The sequence below is a fragment of the Nicotiana tomentosiformis genome, chromosome 11 (assembly GCF_000390325.3).
Source record: "Nicotiana tomentosiformis chromosome 11, ASM39032v3, whole genome shotgun sequence".
NCBI lineage: Eukaryota > Viridiplantae > Streptophyta > Magnoliopsida > Solanales > Solanaceae > Nicotiana > Nicotiana tomentosiformis.
Window position 1 is genome coordinate 115,230,645 of NC_090822.1, and position 11,956 is coordinate 115,242,600.

Genomic DNA, 11,956 nt, shown 5'->3' on the forward strand with positions numbered 1-11,956 from the left:
ATTTATACTATCAAAATACTTAAAGATATTCTTTTCGTCTCAATTTGTGTGACGGTGTTTACTTAGACCCGAAGTTTAAGATAAGTAGTTTCATATTAGACAGAAGTAATAAGAGTTGAAACCTATTAATAGTTATCGCGCTTTACCTGCTCGCTTTTACAGTTAAACATCTACTTCAATATGGATGCTTGTTGCCCAAAAACGCACACGCAAGTATACTCGGTCAATCAAGTAATAAAGAGTAAGTAGAGTATCGTTCCCACGAGAACTTATGATCAATCATCAATTAAATCGAGCAATTTCTAATTTATCCAGTCAAGAACAAGTTTCAAAGTGATTTTTGATTAATGGCTCTACTAACTAAAACTGCAAGCAAAAGAAGAAGTAATTAACTAGCACACTTAGCACGAATAATTTAATTCATTGAGAAATAATATTACATGATTATGGCTGGCTAACAATTCTGTTGAATTCTTAAATCGACTCGACTCATTATTTTATCTTGGTTATTAACCTGCAAGAACAATAATACTCGTAGAAATTTGACAACTTCTACTTGCCTATTCAATTTATTCTAAATCCTATATTTCTATGAGATTAGAGATATAAAGAACGTATTAACAATTTCTTGTACAATTGGCTAAGCACAACAAATAGGTATATTTCTATATGTATTCGCAAATCAATTCCCCAATGACTAGGTTCAAGATCGCGCTCTATTCAATCCTCTTGCAATCAAGAATTACCTTTTTCAAGTTAAACTCAAGATTCATATATAGTATTTCATTGTTAGCTAGGCAGTAAAATAATTAAATTCAAAATATAAATAAACAACCCAATATGATAAATTAACTCGTCAAATCAATATTCGAATATCAACATTCGTGTAAAACCATAACTCCAGAACGGATGAGTTTAGCCACACATAGTCATGGTAGCAATCTCAAATAATTCCCACGAGTACATACAAATTAATAAAAGAAGGAAAAAGTAAGAACTCAATACGAATTATGTGGTTTCCAAACTATGTGATGGCTTTTATCCGCTTCTCCGTGTGTTAGATGACCAAAAATAGGCGTTTTTCGCTTATATATTGCGTACACAGGTCGTGGGTTAAAGTTTTCCTTTTCCTAATCCGATTCAGCTTCAGGGGTTGATGTTGGGGTGGATGCTTCGCATATGCCTCAGCTTCAACCTCTCAACATCGCATGCTGGGGTGGATGATTCGCATCCACCCTATGTTCCTTCATCTCTGTTGTGCCCAAGTGCGGATGCTAAGGCAGATGTCTTAGCCCAACTTCACTGCTAAGGGTGCACCAAATATAATTTTTTTCTAGGTTGGATGCGACGCATCCACCATCTTCTCCTATAGCTGGAGCACATTTTCTTCATATTTTCACACTCCAAACACCTTAAATCATCACACACAACTCAATTAATCATAAAACTAATAATTAACACATGTTGGGTATTTTTAACATCAAATAGCACCAAAAAGTGGTTAAAATATGGGTAAAGTAATATTAAAACACATAGAAATATGCTCAACATCACCACCCCACACTTAAACTTTTGTTCGTCCTCGAGCAAAGTAAAATCAACCTATAATGTATCGAACACAGTTAAGTTTATCAATATCAAGCCATACATTTCAATTAAGCTCAAGTATCCATGACTTTGGTTGATACCAATAATTAGCCCTTTGCATATGCATTCTTGGACTTTCCTCTCCATATTAAAATCATGCATAGCACGCTATTGAACAGTTCAAACCAATCAAATAGCAAATTCGGGACATCTCAACCTCAGAAACTGACTCCCTAGCATAACTACTTCCAGGCCAACTTACTCACTCTGACTGAAGAGCTTAATAAAGTCACCTATCCATTATGAAATATGTGCACTCACCACAAATCAAAGAGAGATAGTCTACACACTCAAAAAAAAAATCGAACGTAATTTAAGGACTTCAAACAATAGAGGAAATCACTCACTCTCTTAAAGAAGTTCACATGCGCACAAAAGGTGCCATATGCTTGCTCGTTATGTAAATCTCTACTAATGTAGGCCTGCTCAGTCTAAAATCAATTAGGACTTTATCTTGGTTGTAATGTGGGCTAAGGGACGGGTAGGATATATTTAGGAATAGTGGTTTATCCTCCTAAGCACTTTAACACATCACATAATAAACTCTAAGCGCACTTCTTCAATCCACTTCAATTTCATAAACAAGATCACTCCCCAAAATTATTCTCTCTTTCTTTAAGTACTACTTTAATTTGTACCCCACTAGCAAGAACAAGACATAATTTATTTATCTCTATTTTTCCTTCTTTCATTTTCTTTTTTTTTTTTCAATTTTCGCTAGTGATGTATTATTTTACATAATAAGTGCACCTTTCTCCCTTTCATTGATTCCACAAATCCACCCATATCTCTTCATTACTTCTTTTAGTGCTCATTTCACAATTAAAGTACTCTAAGAGGTAAAAGGATCAAAAGTTTTAATTAAGAATAAAAGGATATAGGCTCGTAATGTGGGTTCCAAATAAAAGATCTAGAGGCTCAAAATGGCTAACTAGGGATGATTTTATTTGTGATAGCATTACAATTCAAAAAGGATCAAAGACAGCCTAAAATCATATTTCACACAGAGCAAAACCTAGGATTTCGCTTCAACTCACATGCAGGGCAAGTTCTAGACACAAATATACTACATGGAACTATACAAAAATCTCACCATACAATGGAACATGATTCAATTAGGATTGCTACATTTCAACTCTCAATCAAAGCAAGTACAAAGTTAAGCCACAGTTTTGATGCACAAGGCACAACAGTTAGCACAAAAGTCAAGAAAATGAGCTTAAGCGTCACAAAAAAAATTATTCTACTTTTCAAGGCAAAAATGTTCTCAAGAACTCATGGAGAATGTTACAATCCATATGCTCAAGTCTAACTCCGTTGGTATCAAACAAGTCACTGAATATGCTGAATTTAGTCTAAGTCATTATATCCTACACTACTCTAAAAATAAAAATTAATATCCGGTTCAAAAGTTCACCCCTTGAAAAAGAACCGATGGCCAAAGAAAAACCAGGCGGATTATTGCAAAATAAGTTAAACTTACTAACTACTCAAAGCAACTAAAATGTTTTTGTGCTTTTATTTATTTTTTATCAATTTTCTAATACTAACACTAATTCCTAGAATCAAGTGAAAACCTTTTTGTATTTTTTTCAAGGACCTTAATCCCTCGAGAGAACTGTCCCAGTAGTCCGTTGTTGGGAAAAATACTTTATTTATTTATTATTATTATTATATATATATATATATATATATATATATATATATATATATATATATATATATATATATACTACCAATAGACACACCAAGAGACCGAGAGTTACTACTTATAGACGTATTTACTAACTATTACAGGTCATTAATTTAGTAAATATTCCAGCCCCAAAAGTATCAAAAGCAACAAACATTGTAACAGTTAAGTACATTCATCCATACAAAAAAATGAATAACCTTCGCCCCACACTTAGTACCGTGCGTTGTCCCCAATGCACACAAATTAAGTAGAGTAGGGTGAGAAGAAACTCCCTCAAGTCTATGTGAAGGGCTCCTCCGTGGTGTTTGGAGGAGCATCAGAGACAGTAGCAACAACCGAGTGAGTACTCGAAGCATCCGCGACATCTATCATGGCCCCTTCTAGCATAGCAATAACATCCTCACGAATATGGAGCTCGATCACAGTCCTATCATCACCAGTGGAGCTGAGTTTGTAGCATGCGGCACAGCGGTCTCAGTGGGCATTATGGATGGAGACTCCGGGACTATAGGAGGAGCATACGTGGATGGTCCAGCAGAGGATGGTGCAAGAAATTATGAGATATCTATATATGTACGTTGGACCAAAGCACGGAGGAGTAGTGATACCTCCCTTATCATCATAGCCTGCTCAGTCTGGACTTGGCTTAGATCTGCCCGAGTCTGAATCAACTCACCTCTAGGGGCACTCAACTCTGCACGAGTCTCGATTAACTCAGCCATGTTCCTTTGCATATCAGCTCTCATCTGCTCAAACAACTATTGAATAGTGAACTTAGAGGCCCTCCCCATGTTCGACTCTAGTACATGAGTAATATCATATGGTCCTGGAGCTTTAGCCTCGACATCATCATTCTCCTTGTACCATAGCACTCCCATCTCTGTCAAGTAAGCCGATAAGGTATTCGCAAAGAGCAACATCTACATGTAGTTCATCCTAGTGCACTGCATCTGGTCGTGCATAATGGATCCCAAGTTGAGCGGGATCCCCTCCAATAAAGCATACAACACTAGTGCTCGGTATCGAGGGACATTAGTTTTGTGTTGGCACGACATCAAGCGATTGTATATGAAATTCAGAACCACATGTGCTAATGCGCTCATGAATTCTTTGGCCAGAGAATAGTACTCTACACTCCCATGCTTCCAATTTGCATCTTTCCTGGTAGGGCATAGGACTGACTGAATATGTGAGTAATCAGGCTCTTTGCATATAGAGTCATACTTGTCCGTTGGTGTGTGTGGAACCCCTAAGTACTCGTTCAGAGCTTCAGCTTATACATTGATATCCACTCCTCGTACTCTCACAATGTTATCCAGTGAGTGACGCCAATTGGCATAAAGCTCTTTGACAATAGTAAGGTTGGCCTTGCTGTGGCCCTTCAAGATAGGTCCTTATTGTTGCACCTCTCGAATTGATTTTAGAAGATCTGGATAATGTTTCTTCAATGTTCCAATGTTGATTGGCTTTTCTGAAATGTACTTCTTAGAATCCAGGATTTTCTCATAAGCCCGGAATGCTTTTTCACTGACAAAATTCTTCTCCCAAGCAGCTCGGTCAACTAGTTCACCCTCATCTTCGTCGCTCATGTTGACATTTGTGAGCTCATAGTCCGAATCAGACTCAGACTCAGATTTTGAGGTAGTCTTTTGCTTCCCTTTATCTTTTGGATCAACCTGCGTTGTGGATTAGGTCTAGTGCGGCACATGTTCTCTGAACTCTATCCCCTTTCTTGGAGGATTTACGGATATTTTTGTGGTACCCCTTTTTACAGTCCTCCTCACTAATGGTTCATCTTCTTCTTGCTCTGACTCATCAATTAATCACCTAGGTGGCGGCACCTTTGCTTTCTCAGTCCGCTTTCTTTTGTTCTGTGAGTTTGGAGCACCTATCGCTTTTCCAGTAAGCTTTTTAGGCGGTTGCCTATCATTATCTTATTCTTGTTGTTTGGACGTTTTGCTCGTTGCCGCCATTAGGAACCTATGTACCTGCAAAGCAAAGTCAACAATTAGTATGCAGAACATTGAAGTTTCAGATGTGAAGGAGTTGTGCAAAAGTGTGCACTTCCAATCATTCGCATGTTTATGCCATTCAGTATTTCATTCAACTACACGAGTGAGCAATGCACTTATAGACATCATTATGCACAACAAGAGATTGATTCGAGTGGTGCTCACACGAACCGCAATAATTTATTCAGCTATATGACTCGCCACCCCACACTTAGTTTCAATATATACCACTATGCATAAAGTACACATAATGCAATTGCATGAGCCATGTACATTACATTACAAGCAGCTGAGCACTTTAATTGCATTTAATTCAGCCCGGAACGTGGTCGCTCGGAAGCCTAACGACCATCACATGCTTCAAAACGAAAGATGAAAGAGTGGCGAGCACCTGTAGCTTCTACACTCTAAGACGGCTGTACACGATCACTCAAACGACCCCACACTTATTCACTAGCATATACTAGTATCGCTCGGTTACTCATACTTCGCCAACGCCTAAATTTACCTCATAGGCATTTAGTCGAACATGTGGCATGCAATAATTTTGCCTAGTGTTTTCTAATAGTTGGGCAATTCGGATACCCTCCCAAAATTAACGAGATAAAGGGAATTCTAGTTTATCATCTCACAAATATCACAACCAACGGGAACGACAATCACATGCCTCAAACTTTTTCAGTTCCCTTCTTAGTCTCATGTGTAATATTCTAATTAGTAAGGAATTTGGGGTAGGGGTTCTGCTGCTACCAGCGAGATAGAGAAAAGACGAGGAAGGAGAGGCATGTACCTGTTGCATTTGAGGTTGAGGCAGTGTTTAAAACACTTACCTGTGCGCGCTGAAGGGGACGCGACGCGTCCCAATTGTTTTCCCCATACTTCAATTGGATGCGCTAGTTGGCGCTTTGGGCAGACTTCACTGCCTCGACCATTTTTGCCCTAAAATTTCTGGCGCTGAGGGGGATGCGACGCATCCACCCTCTTTACCCATGCCTGGTGTGAGCACCTAATTTTTTACTATATTTGAATTTTTATCACCTTGTACCATATAAATATTTTTAGAAATTTAATATATGTATTTTTAGCTTTGTTACACTTATTTTTATATAGGGTAAAAAATAATAATAATTTAAAAGGTCAATTATTATATTAGTATTATTTTTATTTTTATTTTTATCTTTATTTTAAAATAAAATGAATTAAAAAATCGAAAAAAATTAAATATTATTTTTAAAAATTTCGGATAGGAATTAAAAAATAGGAAAGGTAAAAATATAGAATTAAAAAGTAAAAGTAAAAGTAGGTGAAAATTGTTTAATAAAAAAGTAAAAGAAAGTGGAACATTAAAAAAATAAAAGTAAAAGAATGTGGAAATTTAAAAAATGAAAAGTAAAAGAAAGTTGGAATTAAAAAATAAAAGTAAAGGTAGCTGATTTTTTGTTTTTTAAAAGTAAAAGAAAGTGAAAATTAAAAAAAAAAGAAGGAAAATAAGTGGAAAATAAAAAAAGAAAAGTAAAAAAAGTGGGAATTTAAATATAATAAAAGTAAAAAGGTGAGAAATTAAAAAATAAAAGTATAGGAAAGTAGGGAATTATTTTCTTTTAAAAAAGAAGAGAAATGGGAAGTGGAAATTCTTTTTAATTATAATAATAATAATAATAATAATAATAATAAATAAATCTGAAAAAGTCCGAAAATATTTCTATAAATAGAAGAGAAATGTGAGGAGAAAAAAAAGGGGGAGAAAGAGAAAAAAATAGAGAGGAGAGAATTGAGAGAAATATTTTTTTGTTTCTTCTATAGCTAAGAAAATTTCTATTCGTGTCATTCTTTCTTCCTCTTTCTTTCGAAAATCCAGCCTAAACTTCCAGTAGAAAACCAACACCTAACACCTCATCTTCTTCCATGAACCACCAGCTGAAACTTACCCAAACACTAAAATAAAAGAGTTTCAGTCGAGGTTCGAAGCTTCGTCGAGGTTCTCGGTACCGTTTTCGGTTGTGGTTAGTTCGTACAAAAGTCCAGCAGAGCTTTGTTCCTGTTGTACCGAAGAATATTTAGCTATTGAAAGGTCCATTTCTTGTTCTCCAGTTTTCGGATTCCAATTCATATTATGTTTGCTATAAGTTTGATTTTTTTTCCTATTTTCCTTAAGGATAGATTTACGATTGGTTTACTATTTCACTTGTTATTTTTGACGGATATTTTAGCCTTGTTGCTTATTGCTTTTAGTTTTAGTTAATTAGCATGCCTTGAATTCCTTGGTTAATTCTTTTGATGTTAAGACGTGAGTTTTTCTTCACTGGTGTCGTTATTTTGGAATGATTGTTAGTGCTAAGAATATGGGCTCAAAGCTTAATTGGTAAATGAATTATTTTCTAATTGGGCCATACACTAATATCTTGAAAGATGAGTTGGGCATTCACATGAAATGATTTGGCTTTAGGAATAACTTTTAAATGATAAGAACGATTGGATTAATTAATATATTACTATCAGTTGGCACATATTTCTATAGATTATAAGATGAATTGAAAGAGCCTTTTGGTCATCAAGTCCTAAATGATCCATTAGCAATTAAGACATGTCATCCACAAATAAATTCCATAATCTATGGCCTTCACAATAATCTCAAATTAGTTTAGGAAGATAGACTCATAAACATTCGTAGCTTACTTTAGGCGCGATTAATAAATCATCGTGACTATGGGTACAGTTCCCGTGGCATAGTCATGATACATAAATCCCAACTCATGTGTGTGTTTCACGTGACTTGACTTTAATTTAAAATAATAATAATAATTAAAATAAATATGTTGTGAATCACGGGTACATTTCACGTGGCGTGATTTACAATATGTACCATAACAACGAGTGCGCGGCATCGCGACTTGATCAAATAAATTCCATAAATACTAAAAGGACTAAAAATAATTAAAAGCGGTTAAAATATAAAAATGCAGAATAGGTTGTAGACATGTAATAAATCAGATAATTAAGCCATGTATTAATTGTTAAGCGACCGTGCTAAAATCACGGAACTCGGAAGTGCCTCACACCTTCTCTCGGGTTAACAAAATTTCTTACCCGGTCTTCTATGTTCGCAGACCATAAATAAGAGCCAATTTTATCGATTTGGGATTTTGAAATAAATCGGTGACTTGGGACACCATAACAATTGTTCCAAGTGGCGACTCTGAATTAAATAAAATAATCTCATTTCAATAATGTCACTTAGATTGGAAAAACTCCCCATCCCTCGGAAAAAAGGAGGTGTGACAGCTGGAACTTTTTATTTTTATTTTTATGATAAATACAACAAAAATTATTCCTACAAGATAAAGCAAAATTAAGGAACTCCTAAAAAAAATAAAAAATACAGAAACAAAAGGGGAAAGCTAGTGAACTATCAAAGCAAAATAAAATGCTTGGGTTGCTTCCCAAGAAGCGCTTGATTTAACATCGCGACACGACGTTACCACTCCTCAATCATCCTTCAGTGCAATTGAGGACTTGTGACGATCAACTTCACCACTTCAATAACGCTTGATTCTTTGCCCATTTACCAAGAATGTCTTCTCGGAATTTGGCGATCTTAACTCTATAGCCCTGTATGGTGTCACACGCACTATTTCAAAAGGTCCAGACCATCTCGACTTTAATTTTCCAGGAAAAAACTTCAACCTGGAGTTGAATAGCAATACTAACTAGCCCGACTCGAAATGGCGATGCTTGATGTGCTTGTCGTGCCACCTTTTGGTCTTTTCTTTATATAGCTTGGCGTTCTCATATACATTCAGCCTAAATTCATCTAGCTCATTGAGTTGGAGCAATCTTTTCTCACCCACCAACTCCATATTCATATTGAGATTTTTGACGGCCCAAAAGGCCTTGTGTTCTAGCTCAACTCGAAGGTGACATGCTTTTTCATAGATCAACTTGTAAGGTGAGGTACTAATAGGCTTCTTATATGCAGTTCTGTATGCCCATAGAGCGTCATCCAACCTTGCAGCCCAGTCTTTCCTATTTGCACATACCGTTTTCTCCAAAATTTGCTTTATTTTTCTATTCGATACCTCTGCTTGCCCACTTGTCTGAGGGTGATATGCAGTGGAAACTTTGTGCTTGACTTATTTCGCTAGAAGGTTGTTCAAGTCTATTGTAAAAATGCGTACCTTTATCACTTATCAGAGCTTGAGGAGTCCCGAAATGTGTAAAAATGTTCTTATTGACAAAATTAGCCACTACCTTCGCATCATTAGTAGGTAAAGCAATGGCCTCCACCCACTTAGACACGTAGTCCACTACTAATAAGATGTATTTGTTCCCTCTAGGCAATGGGAATGGTCCCGTAAAATCGATCCCCCAAACATCGAAAATCTCCACCTCAAGAATGTTCGTAAGCGGCATCTCATTTTTTCTAGTGATTGTTCCAGTTCGCTGACACCGATCACACTTCTTCACAAATGAATGGGCATCTTTAAACAGAGTCGGCTAATAAAATTCCGACTGCATAACTTTTGCAGTTGTTCTGTCACTGCCATGATGTCTCCCATAAGGTGAGGAGTGACAATCGTACAAAACCTGCTCCACCTCCTTCTCCGGAATGCATCTCCTCCTCAGTTGGTCAGCACATTGCCGATACAAAGAACAACTCATCCCATAAATAGTAGTTTATGTCATGTAGGAATCGCTTCCTCCCTTCAGGTGACATTTCTGGAGGTAGTACTCCGCTCATTATGAGATTTACATAATCCGCATACCATGTTGGTGGATCATGTGTGAGTGCAAAGAGTTACTCGTCTGGGAACGTCTCCTTAATCACCCCTCCTTTTCCCACATGCTCATGATTTTCTAGCCTTGACAAGTGGTCAGCCACCTGCTTCTCTGTGCCCTTCCGATAACGGATTTCTAAGTCAAATTCCTGCAAAATAAGTACCCATCTAATCAGTCTCGGCTTAGCATTTTTTATTTGAAATTAAATACCTGATCGCCGCATGATCCATGTACATGATCGCATGTGTTAGTAGGACCGAAACTTATCAAAAGCATAGACAACTGCCAATAGTTCTTTTTTTGTCGTGGTGTAATTGAGTTATGCATCAGTTAGGGTCTTGCTGGCATAGTAGATTGAATGAAACACTTTGTTCTTCCTCTGTCCAAGAATAACTCCAATTGCTACGTCACTCGCATCACACATCAACTCAAAGGGCAGACTCCAGTCAGGTGCGATACTAATCTGCTTATGGTGGGCGAAACTGTTGTTATTGGCCTTGTGGTTTGAACTGCTTCTGATTAGCTTGGCCTCTATTCACATTCCCACAAATTAACTAACTCTGGATTCGCTGGACATGCATCACTGGTATGGCCCTCGCCGCAGACTTCGCAAAACACATGCACCTGTTGTACTGGTTGAACCTGTTGCATTAATGGGAACTGTTGCTGGTTCTGGGTCACATTCATCTTGCTGATTTGATTTGCTAAAGATGTTACCTGTTCAGATAGTGCTGATACAACATCCAATTCAAGTACCCCAGCAGCTTTATGGGCCGTGTGTCTACCTGCTTCCCCTTACCAATCTGGGTTGCTTTTGGAAAACTTGTTCAACAGCACGTAGATCTCATCAAAGCTCTTTTCCAATACTTGACCATCAATTGCTGCGTCTACCACTTTTTTTGTTTTAGGGTGCATACCTTCAATAAAGGTGTGAGCCAGTACTTCGTTGGTTTGGTTATGATGTGGACAGTCTCTTAGTAGCCCCTTGAATCGCTCCTAGGCTGTATAAAGTGATTCACATTCTCTCTGTTTGAATGCAACTATCTCACTTCTTATCTTTACGGTTTTACCAGAGGGAAAGAACCTAGCCAGAAATTTGCGAGCCAAATCATTCCACGATGCAATAGAGTTAGATGGCTCAGACTTCAGTCATCTCTTGGCCTCTCCCAACAAAGAAAAAGGGAATAATATGAGCCAGACATAATCATATGTGACCTCGTTAGTGATATAGGTATCACTAATCTCCAGAAAATTCAGAATATGTTATTGGGGGTCTTCGGTAAGAGTGGGTTGCTCTAGTGGTAAGCACCCTCCATTTCCAACCAAGAGGTTGTAAGTTCGAGTCACCCCAAGAGCAAGGTGGGGAGTTCTTGGAGGGAGGGAGCCGAGGATCTATCGGAAACAACCTCTCTACCCCAGGGTAGAGATAAGGTCTGCGTACACACTATCCTCCTAGACCCCACTAGTGGGATTATACTGGGTTGTTGTTGTTGTTGGGGGTCTTCGTGTGCCAGTCCCATGAACTGTCCATTTGCATGAAGTAGCTGGATCATTCTCTGCTTAAGCTCGAAATGCCCAGTGATCCTAGGCTTAACGATATTGGAGGTGACATTAGTAATGCTAGGCATAGCCACCTCTTGTACCGCCAATGGGTGTTCTTCCGCCATTTCCACAGGAAGTTGGATGAGTTCTTGTAGATTATTTTTTTCTCGAGCTTCTCTCAACCTTCTACAAAATGCTCTCTAATGTTCTGGGTCAAAATCTTGTAGTCTATCCTGGCTTCTAACCCATCGCATTCAAGAAAAGTACCTGAGATCAAACACCC

The 11,956-nt window shown here is 37.6% G+C and overlaps 1 non-coding gene across 1 annotated transcript; it reads left to right on the top strand.

The window, feature by feature from the left end:
- Nucleotides 1-11,083: 11,083 nt before the first annotated feature.
- LOC117276247 (small nucleolar RNA R71) lies at nucleotides 11,084-11,190 on the top strand. Its single transcript, XR_004506482.1, has one exon. It is a non-coding gene; the product is annotated as a small nucleolar RNA R71 (small nucleolar RNA).
- The last annotated feature ends 766 nt before the right edge of the window (nucleotides 11,191-11,956 follow it).